This window comes from Eriocheir sinensis, chromosome 62 (assembly GCF_024679095.1).
Source record: "Eriocheir sinensis breed Jianghai 21 chromosome 62, ASM2467909v1, whole genome shotgun sequence".
NCBI classification, from domain to species: Eukaryota; Metazoa; Arthropoda; class Malacostraca; order Decapoda; family Varunidae; genus Eriocheir; species Eriocheir sinensis.
The window spans coordinates 2,212,200-2,233,158 of record NC_066570.1 but is presented as its reverse complement, the minus strand read 5'-3'; the positions used below and the strand labels follow the sequence as shown (position 1 = coordinate 2,233,158).

At 43.2% G+C, this 20,959-nt stretch overlaps 1 protein-coding gene across 2 annotated transcripts in view; it reads right to left on the bottom strand.

Annotated features, from left to right (window-relative positions):
• The window catches only part of LOC126986617 (ribonuclease Oy-like), a 44,334-nt gene extending 24,751 nt beyond the window's left edge, over positions 1-19,583 (bottom strand). Inside the window, exon 1 of one of the 2 annotated variants that reach the window (XM_050842888.1) lies at positions 19,515-19,583. The gene's annotated coding sequence lies outside the window, so the exon portion shown is untranslated. The remainder of the gene's footprint in view (positions 1-19,514) is intronic. The other variant, XM_050842887.1, reaches the window with a different exon arrangement.
• Positions 19,584-20,959: the final 1,376 nt, after the last annotated feature.

The window sequence follows — 20,959 nt, the reverse complement described above, 5'->3', positions numbered from 1 at the left end:
AAACATCTCGTCTCTAATATTAAATGAAAAAAAAAAAAAATCCAGCCGGCTAGATACTTCGGTTTTTACCTCGAATGATAAAGAGCAATCTAAACGACCCCCTAAATACTAAGGCTACAATCGGTGAATCACAATGCAAAGTCTGAGAGAATAGTTCAGGAAGTATTATAAAGGTCGAGGGGATTATACCATCATACCTTACGACAATCACGGATGAAGAAAAAATAATGTTAGACCAAAATGATAAGTTGAAAAAAGCATGTCTGGTTGTATTTCTTTTTTTCTCTAAGAGGTCATATTCTTAAACATTTCAGCGCCCAAGCACATATTTGACAAGGCTTTCGTACGAGTTGTGGGCATTTTCAGAGGTAGCTTTATGATCCCTTAGGTAGTTTAAACTTTCTTCTATACCATAAACCTAATAAAACCCTCTTTAGGACCCGATTGATCTCTTTTTCGGTCTTCGGAAAGAGTTGATGTGAGAACCGGAAAGCGTCTGAGAAATCTGACGGGGTTATTACGCGGAGATATTGCTTCAAGCTGTCTAGAGTAGGGTGACGTAATGACTGGTCTGTTTTTTTTTCGTTTTTTTTATTATGTCTTCGCCTGTAGCGCCAGCAGGCTTTCTTCATGGGCCTGGTGGCTGGTGGTCGTCCCAAGCCCGTCATGGCGCAGGCAATTTTTATAGTGGCGCCATTTATGCTTGGCTCATGCTGCCCCCCGGAACTGAGTCTTGATTCACTTGGACGGTTTCCTCTAGAGTCCGGGTTGATGGGTGGTCTTCTGGACAGCATGTGGGTAGTCTTAGGCCACTCGGCGGTGACTGAAAAATCCCAGGTGGAAGCGGGCGGATTCGAACCGCGCGCTAACCACTCAGCCACCGCCTACCCCTATCTTGCTTGATGGTTAGACTAAGCGAGCTAACCAAGCGTTCAGGTAAGGTAAGGAACGTGTTATGCAGACGAAGGGCAAGGCAGGATTAGTGTGTGTGTGTGTGTGTGTGTGTGTGTGTGTGTGTGTGTGTGTGTGTGTGTGTGTGTGTGTGTGTGTGTGTGGGTGTGTTGTGTGTGTGTGTGTGTGTGTGTGTGTGTGTGTGTGTGTGTGTGTGTGTGTGTGTGTGTGTGTGTGTGTGTGTGTGTGTGTGTGTCTGCTTGTTTGAGTGTGTGCATCACTGTTTATTTTGCTGTCTGTCTGTCGGTCTATCTGTCTGTCTCACATATTCTCTCCTACACACGTACACACGACTCCCCACACACCCCTCCCACACACGCCCCCCCACAACCTCCCAACACCCCCCAAACACACGCACACACACAAACATAAACTCCAATTTGGAAGATAAATTTCCCTTCAGCTAAATTTCGTGTTGTTCGGTTTTCAATTTTTTCGTTGTCGTTGCCACGTCGGAGTGCCGCGCCTATATTTCAGCGCGCCGGAGAATCATCGTCCATCAGAGCGTCGCTGCGTCGGAAAAAAACAATATTCCTGTGACTGGTTAACCAATTTTCGCCGCAAATACTAATGAGCCGGTAACCTTGGCCACCTGTGTGAAATGTATGTTGCCGGGCTCGCTAATGAAGGCAATTAGAGGAGGAAGGAAAGCGACAGGTTATGTTTTGCCAGCGTGTTTTAGCCCCCAAGATAGGTATACGCATGTTTCCCATTCTTTCTTTTTATCCCATTTTTTCTCCCTTCTTGATGACGTAGAGTTCGGAAATGTGTCTATGGTTGTTTCAGCTTCTATAGGGGCTTTGGGTATGCCTCCTTTCTCTGTTTCTGTTTGTCTGCATCTGTCTCTCTCTGTCTCTTTCGCTCCCTCTCTGTCTTTTACTGTCTGTGTGTCTGTCTGTCCGTCTCTCTCTGTCTGTCTCATCTCCATGTACCAATCTATACACACACACACACACACACACACACACACACACACACACACACACACACACACACACACACACACACACACATACACACACACACACACAGTTATATTTTCTCTCATAAGTCACTCACATTTATTTTGTCCCGCTAAACGTCCACTATTTTTCACTCGCAAATACACACACACACACACACACACACACACACACACACACACACACACACACACACACACACACACACACACACACACACACACACCAAAACATAAAAGTCAAAAGTGTTAAGAATAACGTGAAAGTGTTTTAGCTGTAAATATCTTTTTCATCTGCAGCTGTTACTGCTCTCTCTCTCTCTCTCTCTCTCTCTCTCTCTCTCTCTCTCTCTCTCTCTCTCTCTCTCTCTCTCTCTCTCTCTATCTCTCTCTCTCTCTCTCTCTCTCTCTCTCTCTCTCTCTCTCTCTCTCTCTCTCTCTCTCTCTCTCTCTCTCTCTCTCTCTCTCTCTCTCTCTCTCTCTCTCTCTCTTTCTCTGTGCTTTCAAGGTCCTTTTTCTCCGTTTTCTTTTTCTCATATTTTTATTTACTTTGTTTTCTCATTTCCGTGCTACAGTAACCTCCTCTTCCTCCTCCTCCTCCTCCTCCTGCTCCTTCTTCCCTCCCGATTTCCTCCTCCTCTTCCTTCTCCCTCTCTTTCTCTTGCTCCTTCTCAGCCTCCTCCATGTTTTTACCTTCCTCCTCCTCCTCCTCCTCCTCCTCCTCCTCCTCCTTCCTCGCTCCCCATTTCCTCCTCCTCTTCCTTCTCCCTCTCTTTCTCTTGCTCCTTCTCAGCCTCCTCCATGTTTTTGCCTTCCTCCTCCTCCGACTCATTTCCATTCTTTCTTTCGGTTTCTTTTTCCTCGCGTACTCCTTTAGACTCTCCGTCCTCCCATTTTTGTGCTGCAGTTTATTTCACGGGGCAGATTGTGTTCTAGAAAGCAGGTAACCCTGTTATTGGCTGACAGGTATTGTGTTTACTGATTCTGCGTGCGCGCGCGTGTGTGTGTGTGTGTGTGTGTGTGTGTGTTTTCTGATTCTCTCGTGTTTATGCGTTTCGCCTCTCCTTCTACTTTCCTGGTTTACTCTTTTTATTTTATTTTCTTCCTATGTCTCGAACTGTCTCTTCTCGTGTTATCCTATTTGCACGCTTTTCACATTCGGAGTCGACCATCTGTGCTATATTTTCTTGGTTACCTTTTGATTTATTTTTCTTTCCTTTCCTTTCTCTCGTCCTCTTCCTACTTCAGTTCCTACAAATCCAAGTTTCTTAATTTTTTTCTTTTTCTTCGTTTTTCTTTTCCGAGAGAGAGAGAGAGAGAGAGAGAGAGAGAGAGAGAGAGAGAGAGAGAGAGAGAGAGAGAGAGAGAGAGAGAGAGAGAGAGAGAGAGAGAGAGAGAGAGAGAGAGAGAGAGAGAGAGAGAGAGAGAGAGAGAGAGAGAGAGAGAGAGAGAGAGAGAGAGAGAGAGAGAGAGAGAGAGAGAGAGAGAGAGAGAGAGAGAGAGAGAGAGAGAGAGAGAGAGAGAGAGAGAGAGAGAGAACGAGAACGAGAGAACGAAAACGCCCTGCTCTGCTCAGTAACGCTCTAAAAATATCATAGGGGTGTTAAGTAGTTCACGCCGCCCCTGCAGGCTAAAACGCCGCATCCTCTTTTAGAAACCGGAGCAAAAAGGCGAAAGATAAATAATTCGGCTTTAGTTTAACTCTTTCTGCTGCGTAAAGTAATAAACATTCGAGAGCAGAGGTCCGACCCAGTGCCTGACGCGGCGGCCTGGCCCTCTGGATACACACACCCGCTCGCTCGCCCGCCTACCCTCGCCATGCATTGTATTAAAAAGTATGAAGCAGGAATTTACACTCTCGTCCTTGTCTGTATAATAGGCAGGCGGAGCAGAGGCCAGAAAGAACGTGCATGTGTTCAGGTAATTTGATATTTACTAGATCCTGTATTGCAGAGAGGAAGAGGAGGAAGAGGAGGAAGAAAATGAAGAACACAGCGGATTTCGGAATGTTACAAACTTGAGTAGAAGAAAGAAAGAGAAGGAACAGGAGGGAAATATTGAAGAAAATGAAGAAAATGTGATGTCAGTGGATTTTGGGATGTTACAAACTTGAGTAAAGGAGAGAAAATGGAGGAACAGGAGCAAAAAATAGAAGAAAATGAAAAGAAAATGAAAGTGGAATTCGGACTTTTACAATCTTAGGTGGAAGAAAGAAAGAGGAGGAACAGGTGAGAGAATGGAAGAAACCGAACAGCTGACGGCAGAAAACAGTTACATTTCCCAACTCCTCAGGCCAAAAAAAAAAAAAAAAAAAAAAAAAAAAAAAAATGTGCTCTCCCACTTGTCTATGTAACAGGCAGATGGAACACAGGCCAGCCAGTGAGGGAACCGTACACGTTTTGAGATTGTCTATTAACCTGAAGCTTTCGTGAGTGGCTTGGGTCTTGGAGAGAGGACGAGAGAACGAGGGGGAAGAGGGTGACTTAGAAGGGAGAAAAGAGAAACGATGAAGAATAAGATAGGCGACTGGAGCATTGGAGAGAGGACATGGTGGATAAGAAGGGAAACGAGAGATTGAGAGTATTAAAAAAGATGGAATTTGGAACTTGAGGAACTTATAATGGTTCAACTGAAATCAGAAACCCGAGAAAACATCCTTATTTTCTTTCCGCTTAAAGAAAAGAAGTCGGATATTGTGGACTCTTGCCTGTCGGTGTAAGAGCGGTAGAGTACAAGCCGACGTAATACCGAAACTTGTGTGTGTTCCGAGAATTTGAGATCTAGAAGCTGCCGTGGGTGGCCTGAATATTGGAGAGAGGAAGAGGAGAAAAAGAGAAATAAAAAAAAATAGGAAACAGAAAAAGATGGTAGGATTCTGGACTTAAGAAAACTGAAGTAATGGAGAGAACGAAGAGGCAGAGGAGAGGAGGAAAATTCAGGATGAGGAGGCAGATAAAGGAAATAAGAGAGAAAGAAAAAGAGGAAGCAAAAAAAAGATACTAGAATTCTAAATTTAAGAAATCTGAAGTAATGGAGAGAACGAAGAGGCAGAGGAGAGGAGGAAAATGCAGGATGAGAAGGCAAATAAAGGAAATAAGGAGCAAGGAAACAACCGAGAACGAGGAGGCAGAGAATGGGAAGAAAATAAAGAATGAAAAGACAGATAAGAGAAATAGGAATAAGCAAACAACCAAGAATGAGGAGACGGATGAAGAGCAGAAAATAGAGGATAAGAAGGAAAATAAGGGAAATAAGGAGCAAGGAAACAACTGAGAATGATGAGGCAGAAGAGTGGAAGAAAAAACCCGTTTGAGAAGGGGAATGAGAAAGCAAACAGCTGAAGGCCGAGAGATCAAAGAAAACAAACATATTCCTACCTAAAAAAAAATGTACTTCTGCTTTTCTGAGTAATAAACAGGCGGGAAGAGAATCCAAGAAAAAAGGAGCTTCAACATAGTACTCCTTAGTCCTGAAAATTATAAAGAAAACTGTGTTCTTTCTATTGTCAGTGTTACAGGAAGGCGTGACGCAGAACATCCCAGTACATAAAACACACACGCGTACACTTGAAGCCAGAGCAAAGGAAAATAAGTAAAATCCCGCTTCTTTTCCCTACTTTAAAAGATTTGAAAATATTGCTGGCTTTCCTGTCTCCGTTTTAAACAAGCGAAACACAGATTAACCTGGTGCAGAGGACTTATGTGTTAGGTTGAAATCAGAGCTCTTACCTTACCCCTTAAAAAAAAAATCTTGTGGAGTGTATACGACAATTATTATGCTTTCTTGTTAGGATGAACAGGGTGGGGCACAGGCCATCCTAGTACGGGGAACTTAACGAAATGTGTTCCCGTGGGTGGCTTGAGCTCTTGGGAGAAATGGAGGAGGAAAGAGAGGGGGGGAAAAAGAGGAAGACTACAGCGAAAATAAGGAAAACTGCGGAGGAAAAAATATAGAGGAAAACGAAGAGAAAGAAAAGATGCTGAGTGAAAGAGCAAAACGTTATAAAAAATTTAGAAAAGTGCTGAGAAATAAAAGATAGAGGAAAATGGATAAAAAGAGAAGGTGTAGAGAAAAAAAAAATGAAAAAGGAAAACGAAAGAAAAGATGCAGAGGAAAAAAAGAAAGAGGAAAACGAGAAGAAAGAAAAGATGCAGTTAAAAAGAAAGAATTAAATCGAAAAAAAAGGTGCAGAGAAAAAATGAAAAAAAGAGTAAACGATAGAAAAGAAAAGGAGCAAAGAAATAAAAAAAAAGAGAAAACGAAAGGATAGAAGGGTACACTATAGTTTTTTAGAATCCTGAGAAGACGAGGAGCTAACGGGAAAAGAAAGGAGGAACACGAACAGCTGAAGAGCGTTCCTTGAAACATTAGAAGTAAAAATTTTATTCTACTCGTCTGTGTTCTAAAGGGGCAGGTGGGGGTGGGGGGAGAGGGGGCTCGGGGAAACGTACATGTGCTTAAAGAATTCAATATATAGAAAGTTCTCGTGAGAGCCTTGAGTGGCGCAGACAGGAAGAGGAGGTGGAAAAGTAGGAAAAAAACGAAGGGAAAAGAAGACAATGAAAAGGTTGGCTGGTGAGTGCTGAAGACAGGAAGAGGAGGTGGAAAAGTATGAAAAAAAGAAGGGAAGCGAAGACAATGAAAAGATTGGTTGGTGAGTGCTGGAGACAGGGAGAGGAGGTGGAAAAGTATGAAAAAACGAAGGGAAACGAAGAAATGGAAAAAGATTGAGTTTGGTAAGTACTGGAGACAGGGAGAGGAGATGGAAAAGTAGGAAAAAAAGAAGAAAAACGAAGACAATGAAAAGGTTGAGTTTGGTAAGTGTTGAAGACAGGGAGAGAAGGTAGAAAAGTAGGAAAAAAAGAAGAAAAACGAAGACAATGAAAAGGTTGAGTTTGGTAAGTGTTGAAGACAGGGAGAGAAGGTGGAAAAGTAGGAAAAAAGAAGGGAAGCGAAGACAATGAAAAGATTGGTTGGTGAGTGCTGGAGACAGGGAGAGGAGATGGAAAAGTAGGAAGAAACTGATCAAAACGACAAGAAAAAGTGGAATTCTGTATGTTAGAGATCTGAGTAGGAGAAAAGAGGAGAAGGTAAAGAAAGCAGAAAGAGGAAGTTGAAAGAGGTAATAGAGAAGAGCAGGAGGAGAGAAAGGACAGAGAAAGAAAGACGAATGTTGATAGGTGAAGGAGGTGATATCAGAAAGCAATTATATACCTGTCTCGTGAGTGCCTTAAGTGTTGCAGAGAGGAAGAGGTGGAAAAACAGGAATAAAAAGGAGAATAACGAAAGAAAAAAAGTGTAATTCTGTATTCTAGAGGTTCAATAAGAGAAGAGGAGGAGGAGGGAAAGAAAAGACAAGCAAAAAGAGGAAAACGAACAGATGAAGGAGGTAATATATGAAAACACAATTATTTTACCGTCTTAAAATTATACAGAAAATTGCTCTTTCTTGTCGGTCTGTGCAATGAGCAGGCGAGGCACAGGCCAGCCGAGCACAGGAACTTTAATGTGTTCAGCTGAAGCAGGGAGCCAAGAAAACACCTATTTATTTTTCCTCTTTAAAGGCACGCGAAGAACATTGTGTCCCATTACTTGTCTGCTCTTAGTAGTGGGAGCACAGGCCGCCCTTGTGCAGGAAACTCACAAGTGTTCAGCTGAAGAAAAACTTTCAAGAACACTATTATTTTTCTTTCCCTCAAGGGTAATATACAGAAATTGTTCTCCTTTATATGTCTGTGTTATAAGCCGGCGGGGCACTTGGTATTCTAGTGCAAGAAACGTACATGTGCAACTGGAGACAAAAACCCAAGAAAACAATATAATTTTTCTTTTCTTACCGGACAAATACAAGGAAACAGCAGCGGCGTGGAGGCTGGGCAGCGTTACGTCGCACATACGCCGCCACAGTAACGGATATTGTCCTTCTTTTAGAGGCTCTGTACTGTGATTCATTGGTCTTTGCAAACTTGCTTAATGGCTCAAGACTCGGTAGCTTAGAGCATCATGGGTAGGCCTTTTTGATCTCATCGTTCCTGTCTGTGGCTAGCGTCGTATATCAGTCTTCTATCGACAAAACAAATACTGGATACTGACAATTGGGAGTAACAACACTTTTGACTCATCAATATGCAAAGGTGACGAGGGTGATCTTAACACCGGCCGTGAAAGTTGACTCACTCCTCTCGCTCCGTCTTGGCTTCGTGAGTGATGCGGTTACAGCATTGTTCATTGGTAGTTCATGTTCGTGTTCACAGTTCGTACTTGGCTCCGAGGGATTTGTTGCCTTTAGAATGTAGTTTGCCATTTATATACACACGAGGTAACTGTAAACTAACCTAGACGTGACCGACCTGTCCGTACTAGGTTAACCGTCCACGAGATACAACAAAGGGACTCTCCTCAGTTCTATTTCGTGAGCCAATCGAAAGGTCCGCAGGAAGCTAGGGTGGAAGGAAGGTGTCCCGGCTTACAGAGAGAGGGTTGTTAACCTAACGCGGCTTAAAGGTCAAGGGAAAGGAGGTTAGCTCTCAGGCAAAGTGCAATCTAGCATGCCGCCCCGACCTAAGTGTTGGGATCAATACCTCCTCTACTTCACACAGGGACAGAGTGCCTCCACGACCTCTCAACCTCTCCGCTGGTTGGTAAGGGCCGCCGAGGGGACTGATATGCAGGAATGGAGGAAATATTTGTAAGAAAGAGACAAAGGGACAAAAGAAAAATAAGCGTTGTCCATGATCATGGTGGGAAAAAATAAAACTCTACGGATAAATGTACGCAGTTTTCACTACAATGCATCCGAGGCGACACGGTGAGAGGTGCCTTTTGTGTGTGTGTGTGTGTGTGTGTGTGTGTGTGTGTGTGTGTGTGTGTGTGTGTGTGTGTGTGTGTGTGTGTGTGTGTGTGTGTGTGTATGAAAGGAATCAGTCAGTATTCACAGCCAGGCGTTACTGGGATAAAGCTCAACTGATCACCTTTCAATAACCGATTCAGTGAGGAACAAACGCGAGTGCAACAACCAATAAACACTGAAACAACAAACGGCGAGTGAGTGGAGAGGTGCATGAGCGGAGGCAGTCAGCATTTCATAGCGAGGTCTTCCTGGAGAAAACCTAAGCGATCACCGTATTTGATCTTGCTTTCGGCCACCTCTTTTGTTTCTTTTTTAGGAGCAGCGAGTAGCGGGCTTTTTTTTTATTACTGTTTTCTTTTTTTGTGTGCCTTTGAGCTGCCTCCTTTGTTGTAAAAAAAAAAATAACCTATCAAGCGAACAGCAAACACGAGCGTAACGATAAATATAGACTCGAACAACAAACACAGTCGTAACAACAAGCAAGAAAAAATAAGTGAAGAGATGCATGAGAGAAAGCAGTCATCATTTCACAGCGAGGAAAGGAAGGAAACTCAACTGATTACCTTTCAATAACCGAATCAGCAAGAAATGATAACGTGGCAAAAAATAAGAAGCAACACACACACACACACACACACACACACACACACACACACACACACACACACACACACACACTAGAAAATAAGCGAGTGCTGAGGTGAAGGAAAGGAACAGCAAGTATTTCACAGCGAAGGATTAGTGAAAGAAGCCCAACTGCGCACTTTTCAACACCCGAGTCAGTCATCAACAAAAACAAGCGAAACAAATGAATAATAACCGATGTAAAAAAAAAACAAGCAAGTGCCGAGGTGGAAGAAAGGAACAGCAAACATATCACAACGCGGCATTAGTGGAGGGCCCAGCTGATCACCTATCCATAATCGACTCGGTAACAAATGATCACGTGACAATGGATAACCAGTGGCGCAAAAAACATGTAGTGTAGAGGAGAAAGAAAGGAACAGCGAACATTTCCCGGCGCGGCATTAGCGGAGGGCCCAACTGATTATCTTTCCGGCGCGTGGAGGCCTTGGGGAGTGACTGAGTACCTGGTTTCTCATTACGAGGCCAAGTAATGAGTCTGCTAATTAAGTGGCCGGTGTTTTGTTCACGTTAATGTATTTCCTGTTTTGCGAGTCTTAAACATTTTTTCTCTAGCATCTCGGCATCTGGGTAAAGCTGTTAATTAAGTGATCTGCGTTATGTTCGCCTCGATGTATTCGCAGCCTTAGGAGTCAAGCTTCTTCACACGACGATCTGGGTCTTCGAGGATAACTTACGGCAACGTTGCCAGATTATCGTATTCACCACGTTATATTTATCATTTTTACGCCTAACACTCTCGTACCTACACAAATAACGAAAGAATATTAAAGTTAGCGTTAAAACTGTTATTCATTGATGTTTGTTTGTTTGCTTTTGCTATAGATATCAGTCAGAAAATACGGGGAGTACGATAATCTGGCAACGGTGACTTACGGTATGATCAAGGCCATGAGGAAGACTGCCGTACAGTCATACAAAAACTAAGGAAAAATATTCTATCATGAAGTCTTAGCTATATATTTTTGACGATCTGGGTATTGGTGGATAATTTATAATAGGGAATATAAGTAAATTTACCGTGCATGATTATATGAAAACAAAAGTAAAAGTATCGTATTATGGACACTTTGATTATAATGGAGGAGTTCTTCGTCAAAGTGTCACTAAAAAGGTCTGTAAAGAAAACGAAAGAAACCTTTGTATTATGAACAGGATAATTATTCCTTTTTTTTGCGAAACAGTGTAACTAACATAACCGACTAATAAAAGCAATGAGCGGATTGAAATACGGTAAGGAGTTTACGAATGGAGAAAGTTGCGGGAAAGGAAACTAGCTTCGAAACACAATATATATAAAAATACTCTTGGGGAAAAGGCTTCGAGGGTTCTTGAGTGAAATTTAAGGGAAAGTTTTCCATTCTAGAATAAATAGAATAAAATAAAGCTTGATGTGGCGAACACAAGACAATCGGTGGGGAGCACAATCATTACTCTTGGACAGTAAGAGGAGGAGGAGGAGGAGGAGGAGGAGGACCTAGATATAAAGGAAACAGATACAAAAGGGGGAGAGAAACGAAACTACAGGTCTGCAACATACTTCTCTTACAAATATAGCCGAGGGAGATGCCAGAGAGGAATCAAATATAGTTCTCGAGGAGTGAACGGAGGGAGCAGAGTAAAAACAAGGATGGGTGAAGTGATGTAATGTAGACTCGGGTGGGTACTTGAGAGGGCAGAAGAGGCAAGACTTCGGTGATTTAGAGATATGCGAGGAGGAAGTTAAATCAGAAGGACCGCGGTGAGAACAGAAGGAACAGAAGAAGAAAAACAGGTCAAGCGGTAATAGAGAGTCAGATCAACTCTTGTACCACTCCAAGAGGCCATACTCAAGTTGTTTATGGATGCACTGAACCAAAGCAACGCGGTGTGAATAGAAGGAAGAGGACAAACATTAAGGGAAGGAGGTGTCAGGTAAACTCTTGAGATATAAAACGAGAGGTGAAAAGACAGACTGCCATGTGATAGTCAGGAAACGTAACATGAAATCAAATATAGTGAATCTGCAAGGGTCAGGGTTAAGGAGAAGAAAGTGGAGGAAGGTCACAGTAAAAGAGGAGAATGGAGTACGCCGGAGGGGATAACTTTAAAGGCACAAATAAAACATGAAAGTGGAATGAAATGATTTGGCGGGGCAGAGAACAGGAAACGGAAATCTGAGGAAGATCGGAATACAGGAGGGGAAGGATTACGCAAGGGAGAATGAATATAAAAGCTAGAATATAGAGGAAAGAGAATTGTAATGCTTCGTGAGGGCCATGGATCGGAAGAAGAAAAAGAGGATGACCGGGATAAAAGTGTTGGCTGTGTTTTAAGCAAGCGAAAATGAATAAAAACAACTAGAAAAGCCTCCAGGAAAGAATATTATAGCAAAGGGCATGGAAAATAAGTTTGATATTCAGCAACGTTTCTCATCAAAATACACACACAAAAAATAAGTCTTTTTTAGTTTCGTGAAATTTCCAGCTCAATTTAACGGTATCATAAAAAAGCTTTACTTAGTTGAAAAAAATGTCGCGTTATACAATTTTTCCGCCATTTTCCTTTTTGAATAGATTTTTACTCATCCTTGATAATATATATTTTTTGCCTTTACCCGAGAATGGATTGCGCACTGTTATCACCGCTTCCGCCATCACCAATTATCTCACCACCACCACCACCACCACCACCTCCACCTCCACGCTCACCCCCATCATCTCTACCACCCCTACCACACAACCATAACCACCACAATTGTTTTTCTATGCACTTTGGTAGAATTTTAGCCTTCTTCAAGTGTGCAAGTGGGTTTCTGTGGGTTTGTAAGTATTTGGCTATAAATTATGAAGTGGGTAGAGTTTCAGTTGTCTTCGTGAGTATGGAGATAGGTGGTCGTGGGTTTGTGGGTAGTTGGAGAGGTCTCATTGCAATATTCCGCCTTCCATCTCTATGTGGATGTGGATGTCGGTGCTGGATAGTGCTCGGGGGGAATATTTAAAGCACAAGTCCACGCATGAGAAGTTGAAATCACCCAAAAGGTAATTATCATCCCTCCCAGTGCGGTAAAATACATGACATGCCACTAGCTAAACAAAAAACGACTGACGTAACCTCTCCCCTAAATATAATCCTATTCCACCCCCCACTCAAGGGCAAGTGCTTTAGGGTGAAAAAAAAGGAAATTGAGAGAAATGTTAAATTACAGAAGTCTGCCTGATAAATACGAAACAAGTGACAATATGAGACAACTGGGGTTACAAGAAAGGTGAAAGGGAATCTAGGCACAGCTAACCAAAAATAAAATAAATGTAGGAATAGAACCAACAGTGAAAATAAACGTATCGTAAAATCTTGGAAACCCTTGAATGGAAGGCCGGGACAAATGGTAGAGAGAACATGTAATGAAAATACAAGATTGTGAAGTAAATCGGACGAACGGTTGAACAGCTAAAATAAAAAGAAAATCATCCTGGGTGTAAAACATGTCATAATCAATAAAAACACGAATATTTCATGTATCGCCGCTATGGAAAACTAAGATTAAAAAAAGGCAGACAGAGGGCTTGATGAAAAAGAGAGAAAAAAAGTTAATCGGATGCATAGTTAAACTCCTGTAAAAATGAAATGATCTTGCCATGGGAGTAGAAAATGCCATAGATAATATTAAAAAGAAAAACACGATTCGCAATATTTCAGGCAACGCAACTATAAAAAAAAGATTGAAGAAAGGCAGACAGAGGGCGTGATGAAAAAGAGAGAAAAAAAAGTTAATCGGATGAATAGTTAAACTCCTGTAAACATGAAATGATCTTGCTATGGGAGTAGAAAATGCCATAGATAATAATAAAAAGAAAATACCAAAGCAATACTTCAGGCAACGCAGCGATAGAAAACTGAGATCAAAAGGCAGATAGAAAGCGTGTTGAAAATGAGATTGAAAAATGCTTATCGGACGAATATTTGAACTCTTAATAAAACAAATGATCCTGCCATGAGAGTAGAAAATGCTATAAATAATAATGATAATAAAACCCGACTTGCAATACTTCAGGTAACCATGCACAGAAAACGAAGATAAAAGACAGACAGACAGTATGATGAAAAATAAAAGGCAGGCAGACAGCGTGATGGAAAGAAAAGACAGGCAGACAGCGTGATTAAAAAAATAGACAGCGTGATAAAAAAAAGTATTAAAGAGCTTATCGAAAAAAAACCAATCTAATCCCTAAAAAAAAAAAGATCCTGGGAGTAGAACCAACAAAGTAAACAAATAAGTAAATAAACAAATAATCCAAACCAATAAATACAGCAATAAATATATAAAAAAAATCAAGGTCTGCAATATTTCACGTAAACCGCAGATATAAAACCGAGATAAAAAGGCGAGCAGAAAACGTGTTGAAAATCAGGTTAAAAAAGTTTACCCTCGACTAGCCGGCGCGGGTGAAGGGCAGACTTGTTTGATTGGCTTTGTGCGCTGGAGGGCCGACGACAACGATGATTTTCACGGGAATTAAACAAACAAACAAGAATTAACCATGAAGGGAGAGAGTTGAGGTGTTTTTCCCGTGTATCTAAATTCCTCTTGCTTGCTGGTGGTGGTGGTGGTGGTGGTGGTTATAATGATGGAATTTAAGGCTACGATGATGACTACGATGGTGAGGTTGGTGAAGAAAATAACGATAATGGTGATGATGATGACTTTGATTGTGATGATAGTGACGTAGAAGATCTTTGTTGTGTTGAGGGTGAAGCTTAGGTACAGATTCCTTAGTGTGCTTCGCCTCTGCTTTGTCTATTACACACGCACACACAAACGCACACAAACTCCTCCCCCCTACCCCCCCCCACCCCACCTACACACTAGCCTTCATTTACCTCGCAACGTTCTAAATATTTATAACGAGACTGAAAAGCACATTGTCCCTTTCTTGGAAGCCTCAAGTGCGACTCATTAATACAACGAACAATAACTCGCGTCAATCACTGCGAGGCGTATCATGGAAGCCTCGCATGACTTCGCTTCTTCCCCTCACTGCCCCGCGCCGCCGCCCTGGACGAAGTGAAGGGGCTATTACACTGGGCAAATTTTCCGTGGATCTTCAGTCAAACCACGATTTCCGCTGGCGTGGGTCTCCTATTTCCAAAGCTACGGTAGATTTCACCGAAGGACGACGGTAGTACTCACTATCACCATCAGCAGCAATAACAAGAAACAAATGAGAACCACTCTAGCAGAAATCGTGGTTTGACTGAAGATCCACGGAAAATTTGCCCAGTGTAATATTTCCTTAAGAGTGAATAGGAGTAAAGCGCTCACAATCCAGCATTAACCCAACCATTGTTTTACGCCGTGGTCCAAGAAGAGTAAAGTGCAAATCAGTATAAGCAAATGAAGAGAAAACAAACCAGTGAATGCAAAATATCATAGGAAGAGTTGCTGTTATCGCCAGTGGATGCTGCGAGGGAGAGAAAATCTTGAGGGTGAACACAACAAAATCTGACGAAAGCATTTACTCACAGCATTTACGTAGAAGAGTTAAGTGTTCGCCATCTGGCAATAAATTAAATCACACTGACATGCGTAGACCATCACTGACGTCTACCGGAATATATATGATAACGAATAAATGTATGTGTTTGTCATTGAAGATTTTATGCAACAATTTTATGATGAACAAAAAGGAAAAAAAAAAGTCTAATTCCAGATGATGAACGCGTTAAAAAAAAAGAAGCATAGACGGAAAAATGCTACACAGTATACAGATGTCTTTGTTTTCTATTTTTTATCGATGGTTTTATACCTGCCGAGCATCCAGTGTGTGTGTGTTTGTGTGCGTGTGCGTGTGTGTGCGCTTGTGCGTGTGTGCGTGTGTGTGTGTTCTGCGGGATAGGACACTCGCCACACACACACGCATACATGTTATCGGACACGAGACATTCCGCTTTTATGACGGGCCGCCGATGCGATAGCCAGCCATGAGGCAAACTTACTATCGGGCGGCCTCTGTTTATGGCTTGATGCTGGATAGTGCGGGGCATAAAGCAGCGGAATACACTAAAAGTTCGAGGGCGGGAGGATGGCGGTGGCTGTGCACAATGGCATACAGGGACGATCTAATGCTCCCTCCGACCACAAAACCGAACCTAACATAGTCACTCACTGCCTCGGTAAATGAAGAGACGGAAAAAGAATATATAAACGTGAGGTACTAAGAGCAAGGGCCTGGACGAGGGGCATATAAAACGGTCGTAATGGTCTCTTCGGCGTCAGGATAAAACGTAAAGCAGTATATTGGTGTCACAGTCAGGCACTACACGCATGATATAACGAAAAGAAAATACAAAGGACAGGAAGAGAGCTTAATTAAGAAAGGCGCATGCAAGACTGTTCTGCTGGTCCCATCGACATCATCTCATGGTATGATAAAACGCACATACCATTCTAACAAACGCAAAATGAACTGGACGAGAAAGGAAAGCAAGGAAAGAAGAAAAACTGCCCTCACTTTTAGAACAAACCAGAACATAACGGGAAATAATACCATTAACAATCTCTTCACCCCTGCAGAGCTCAGCCATTTAAAGGTCACTGAGAGCAGGAGTATTGCCAAGGTAATTCGAAAAGGTCATGCCAGTAAGCCAGTCCGTAATCCAATCAGTATATAAGCCAGTCAGCAGATGCTCGGCGTGAATGAATAAGACTTGTTAGCACATAGTTAGGAAATGTTTTGCATCATTCCTTCAAGGTGAGGTGGAAGTCCAGCGTTGCCAAGTTATCGTACGCATCCCATTGCCTTTTCGTAGTTTCTGACATATAACAATTTCGAAAATGAAAGAAAACCATCACTATTTAACATTTTCAGCGATAACTTTAATTTTCGATCGTTATTTGTAAAGGTACGAGAGTTTTAGGAATGAAAATGATAAATATACGATGTTCAGAGTACGACAGTTTGGCATCGCTGGGTGGAACTCGCCGAAAACGTCCCATATATATTTCTTATTCTATCATGGTAAAGGAGGCAGATCAAAGGCTAGGCAAACAATTGACTTGGGAGCAGGATAATCTTCCGGAGCTAGGGAGAGCTTGTATGTCATGTGCCTGAATGTTCTGGGATGGGTTGAGGGTCAGTGTGCAGCGAGTTTTAGGTATTGTTTATAAATTGTTCTTTCCTGGATGCAGCTCGGTGTTATTTAGTGTGGTGAGTCTTGGGCGCCTGTGTAGATATGGCTTGTCAGGGGGCGGGCAAGAATATGGTGGTCATGCCTCTATAGGTGAGCAGTGGTTCTTCACAGTTTCCTTATTTACAAGTGTTCCATCTGTTTGAATTATTATTTTATTTTTATTATTTTTTTTTTTTTTACATTGCAGCCTATTGCGCCGGTAGGCTTCTTCCCGGTGGATCCTGATGGTCGGTCCAAGGCAAAGTGACACTATAAATTCTGTCCGTGTCAGGAGGGCGCGGTTTCCTGGAGGGTTCAAGTGCCCCCCACCGCTACAATCTGACAATTTTCAGTTATTGCGAAGTGTCTGCCAACATGTTGTCCTGATGAACACCCATCAACCTGGACTCCATCGAGACACTCTAAAGAGGGCAGGATGAGCTAAGCAAGACCATATATATAACGGGTTCGATTTCCGGGCAGAATTGTGACGGATGGACTGTCTTCTTCAATCCGTGCCCCCTGTCCACCCAGCAGTGAATGGAAACCCGGTGCTAGTCGGGGTTGTGTCCTGCTTCACGGGTGTGTGTGGGTGGGTGTAAGGTTCCGGCTGCTCCCAAGGATCCGTTGCCTGAGCTCCAAACCTCATTCGGGGATTGTGCCGACCGGGGCTTGAGAATTCAGAGCGTGATAAGATCATGATATATTACACACACACACACACACACACACACACACACACACACACACACACACACACACACACACAATCACCTTGCACCACACACACTCCCAGTCACCCTCTCCACACGCACGCAAGCGCACACGCACACTCAAACATACAACCCCCCCAACACACACACATATACGCCCCTCCCGCCCCAAGGCACACACCTGAGAAAATACCAGAAGTGACGGGCAGATCATAGAAACGAAACGCGATAAAACCGAGTCGTCTCAGCGCTGAAGTGTTTGCCTTGCCTCACTTGGCGGCGGATAAGGCACGAACCGCTTCCCTCTGTTGGATCAAAGCCCTGCCGAGGTAATCTGAAGGGCATCGCAGGCGAGGGAGATATGCCTGGAAGTGCCACCTTATGCGAAAGCTCATTGACGGCGTTATTAAAAGACTATCTGATCGTACAGGAGTCAAGTTAATAAAGGTCTGATGCGGCGGATAATGAGGAAGGATTTTGTTTATAATGTACATTGTATGGCGTGTGTGTGTGTGTGTGTGTGTGTGTGTGTGTGTGTGTGTGTGTGTGTGTGTGTTCCATAGCTAAAAGGTGTGATGGTGCTAACAAATGGTATGGTATGGTGTTATTGTATGAATGGTATATATGATAAAAGGCAGTATGGTATGGTAGTAAGGCAGTATGGAAGTATTTTTAACTGGCTATATGAAACAAGTAAACAACAATACCAGGTCCATATTGCTCCTATAAATAAAATAAACACAAGAATGATGATGACCAACAATCCTATAAGAAGACAAGCTGCGGCGGTATTGATACCTACAGGTGCTCGGCTTCAACCAGATAAACAACCCGGAGGTATATAATCCGAGTACCCAGGTGTATCTTGCTCTATTTTTTCGGCATCTTTCCACCCAGCAGCCGGAGAGTTGGCGGAGGCGGTAAAGAGGATATAAAAGCCCTCGTTTTTTTTCAGGTGCAGCAAAAAACAAAAGAAAGGAAAGTAACGGAGATTTAACATGGAGCAGAGTGTCATGGAATAGAGAAGAGAGTATTTTTCAGCTGGAAGAATTATATGGGTGGTTGATAAGAGATAAGAGCTCCAGTTTCGCATCCGGGGTAGCACAGGAAAGACACTAGGAATGGGGGCGAATATCTGGAAATCGACGACGTTCTCCTTTTTTTATGGGGAAGGACGATCACACGTACCCCATGACGCTCGAAGGCAGAGTAACGGTGTGAAGTGGTATTAAATCCGACTATCGCGAGTAAAGGGAGATCGGGCACTCGATTCCACGCCTAACAGCCTCCCGGAGAACATTGATACTCTCACACAGCTGGAATTATAACTCCCGCGCCGTGATGATCAAGTGCAAGATTACGGTATTAAGAGGGATCAGAGCGTCCTATGAGGGGAGGCCCGGAGCATGGGAGCCTATACCTTACAGCCTCCGGGAGATATAGAGTCACACGCGGGAACCTGTGCGAGGGCAGGTGGAGTTCTTCGCAGTTTGCTCGGCCCCCATAACAGTTTGGGCGCATGGTCGTGAGTGTTATTGGCTGTAGTGTCGCGCAGGGAGGCGGGAAAGTCTTAACAGCCCCCGCCTCGTCTATGCTTGTCTGACGGGATGTTTACGGCTACCCAGTTTTCATGGGCGGGTGTTTAGCGAGCCTTGCGGGAAGCATCAGCCTGTGAGATGCGGCAACAGCGGTAGGACGGTACGGTGACGCGGCAGCAGCTCCTCAAGGTGTGGGCGTGGCGTGTAAAGTCGGTGTTCTCAGACGCTTCTGCCTCTCTCTTCAACTGTTTCCAAAGCCCGAGAAGAAGACTGATCAGGGAATGTTACTAAAACAATTAATCTCGCTGAAACCCAATAAAACCTTAAATGAACATGTTTTTCCAATGCTGTTACTTGGTATTTTTTTTTGGCCGTTTAATGGCAAGCAAAATCAGTAATTAGTCGTAAGCACCTATGAAACCATTTTAAGACCAATCGTTTTTCCACAATGTGCAGATGAGAGTGAGCAAGACTGTGACTTTGGTGTTTTAAATTCCTCAGACTACCTGGCGTTAACTCAATATGAGGAGCATGCAATCCAGAGTCCTCCCTGCCTGTTGGATGCTGAGGCCAGGTATGCATCGCAGGCAATCTGGAATTCAGTGCTATCTGCTTTGTAGATGACTCTCGCTGCCCCAGGAGGAAAAGGGAAAACTGTACTTCCGTGTTTCTCCCTCTGCCATGCCTGACCAAAGTGAAGGACTCACCACTGACCTTGATGCTGATGTCGTCGCGTCCTTGCCGGCACTGGCTGGGGAGGGATGTTGAGGCGCCACATGACTGCAATGAGTAAAACAGCAAAAATCATACAGTAATACTGAAGAAAGAGCACGAGGCTGAGAAGGTCATGTCTTGGAGTTGCGATGATGGAAGACGATAAACTATACAAGATTACTGAAGAGCCTCGCTACATGGCTCCTTAGAGGAAAACAAAATCTATAAAGACAATTCAGAGGATAGGTGTGCAGACGACTGGAGGAAGCCCCTCTCTAACCACGGGGGCTGTTGAGTGGCCTGAAATAATGCAACTTTGCTGAAATTATATTTATTCACTAATATTCATGAATCAATGGATGTTTTCGTTATATTATTAATTGCGAAAACACACCAGTCACTAATTCCAGGCATATATTGATCAGTAATTGCTGCACATTTTTATTAGGAAACTTGGTGCAGTTGTAATTAATCAACTAATTGCGAGGGATTATCTGGCAGGCGGAGGGAAAGAAGGGGAGCGCGTGCACGGAGGTCAGACGGCGGCGCTCATTTTAGACGCAACGAACGGGGTGTGAACTGAGCGACAAATGAGCCACGACGAAGAGCCCGCATCCACCTGGCCTGCATGGAGACACTGATTGTAAGGAAGTAGTTCGTCTCAAATGGGTCAGATACTCCAGTGATAGAAAATAAGGCGATTCTACTCCGTGATTTGAAAAGCGATATCCAATGCAAGGTTCCTCAGGGTAGGTGTCGGACTCCAGCCCCGTGTAACGTTAGATTTTTCACGGTCTCGACTCGTCTTGATAAATTAATAGCTAGATACCAGATGGCGGGAGGCACAGAGTTCTTGGAATGCTAAAGAGGCTTGCACATTTGTCGTGAAGGTAATGCTAAAAAAAAGGTTGCTGTAAGAAAGATCTGAAAAACAGTGATGCTCTACCGTACTTGACTGTAACACACACACACACACACACACACACACACACCTCACGAAAGAAAAAAATCAACGAAAAAAGTAAGATTTCCTCTGTTATTAAACGAGACCTTTTAACCTCTCGAACATGAGAACCTTTTTCTTTTAGCTCTTGAAAAAATAAAACACTTCCAGACAGTCATGGAGCAAGACATTCAAAGTTGGAAACAAGAACTTCTATTCCGGGAGCAAAGTCTTTCGTTTCGAGTATGGACCGGAGTTTAATATTATCTTTTCGAAGACTCAGAGCAAGGCGGCAGTCGACCCGCCCCGTCCAATTACCGAGCGAAAAACTCACCGACGCCGACGACCAGATGACGAGGAGAAGAAAGACGAAAGAGCAAAGGCGAAACATATAACCTGAGACGGCGAGAAAATTGATTCGTCTCATCAAAACCCAAAGATCAATTCGGCAAAATTCTCTTTCAGCAGACACTCGGCGCAAGACACAGAGGAGAC